Source organism: Psammomys obesus, unplaced genomic scaffold, assembly GCF_907164565.1.
Source record: "Psammomys obesus unplaced genomic scaffold, mPsaObe1.curated_primary_1811, whole genome shotgun sequence".
Taxonomy (NCBI): domain Eukaryota; kingdom Metazoa; phylum Chordata; class Mammalia; order Rodentia; family Muridae; genus Psammomys; species Psammomys obesus.
Genome location: NW_026591597.1, coordinates 2,346,327 through 2,348,357, shown reverse-complemented (window position 1 = coordinate 2,348,357; position 2,031 = coordinate 2,346,327).

Sequence of the window (2,031 nt, the reverse complement as noted above, 5' to 3'; positions counted from 1 at the left end):
AGCATTTTGGGAGGTGGAGGCAGGAAGATTAGAAGTTCAAAACCATCTTTGGCTACATAGAGAATCTGAGCCTAATGTAGGCTGAAACCTTGTCTTACGAAAACAAAACCAGGGGTGGAGAGATGGCTCCAAGGTTAAGGGTACTAGCTCCTCTGAGGTCCTGAATTCAATTCCCAGCAACCACATGGTAGCTCACATCTATAATGAGATCTAGTGCCCTCTTCTGGTGTGCAGGTGTACATGCAGATAGAACATTGTATATGTAATAAATCTTCACGAAGAAAAAACGAAATGGACAGACTCTGAAGTCCTCTGGGTTTACATTGTTAGTATCTCTTGTGGAATCCCCTGGTGCTAAGCATATAAACATGGTCCGCCCATCTAGTAATCACAGTGTCCTTACAACAGCAGACTAACAGATCAAAGCTTGCTCCTCTAGTGCTGGGAGTCAAATCAATACTCACACATGCTAGGCATTCACTCTGTCACTGTGCAGTAAGTAGTTCCACCCTCAGCTTATATTTTAGGGAATGTCTCAGTTTTTATTTTTTGAGGTTGTCGCATGTACATGGCCTTCTGTCTCCTTTCTCAAGTCCTCGGTTACTACAGGCATGTGCCACTGTGTCTAGTTTTTCAAAACAATTCTAAAAGGAGATTGAAAATTAACTTTTTACCCTCTGCAATATTGCTGGGATTGGAATACATATGACATTAGGTGAGCTGTACATCTAGCACTTTGGGAGGTTGAGGCAAGAGGATCAGGAGGCCAGCCTGCCTACAAGAGGCCCTTGTCTTAAAGAGCAAACAGAAAAAAAAATGTTAATTCAATTACCTTATTAAAGGTAAACTCTGGGGTCTAGGCTGTAGCTCCATGATATAGTGTTTGGTCAGTCTACACGAGATTCTGCTCTCAATCCCCAGCATTCCCAAAGAAGTAAATTCAGGTGCACCATTTTTGGTGTGGGGAGAAATCACAGAATTTTCAACTCAGAAATAAGCAGTAGTAGAGAAACATGAGCCACCTTTCTACTTTACATGCCTACTTCAGCCCCATTTCAAGATTTGGTATTGCCAAACATTTCCAAAAGCTGTGAATCTAACTTTTAGATTTGTGGACTGGGCTACAGGCTCCTGAGCAGCCACAGAGATCCTCCCTTTCCTCTCTGGAAGCACACATACCTGTTTCCTGGTGCATGCAACTCTGGCTTCCCTCAGTATTCTCTAACATTTCTGTTTGAGGGCTGGAGGAAAGGTCCCCCCAATACCTGGACTCAGGAGGTGGGTGAGTGAAGTAAATAGCAAGCAGGAGGCACAGACAGGGAAATCTCCGAGTATGAGGCTAGCATAGTCTGCTGGGCTGTAGGCCAGCAAAAACTTAAAAGATATCTGACATCAACTTCGGGGCTACACACACTTGCTCTTGCATGTACACATGCATACTTATGCACACAAGCAAAACCTCTATACCCTGCAGCAATGTCTGTATCAGGAAATGTAACCTGGAAATACTTCCTTTCTGTGGGGTACAGATACATCCTTTACAAAGGGCTGGAGAGACATTCAGCAGTTAAGAGTTCTTATTGCTCCTGCAGAGGACCCAAGTTTAGTTCCTAGCACCCACATGGTGGCTCACAACCAACCAAGACTCCAGTTTCTGGTCTGTGAGCCCCTGCATGCACATGGTGTTCATAAACTCACATAAGTACACACATACATGCACAGAGGACTTGAGGTCCTGTCATGTTCCTGGATCTCTCTGAAAGCCTAGGGAGTTAGCAAAGGGAAGGTGTGCAGTGGTGACTCTTGATTTGCCAAGCCTGTCTTCCAGACTGAGACTTAATCAGCCTGGACCTTGTGGCAATCCTTGTGCCTCAGGCTCCCAAGTGCTGCCGTTGAGGTACTACACTCAGCTCTGCTGGCTACATGTTACATCTGGCATCCAGTTTCCCTGAATAGGGTATATGTGAACCCTCCCCCACCCGATACACACACACACACACACACACACACACACACACACACACACACACA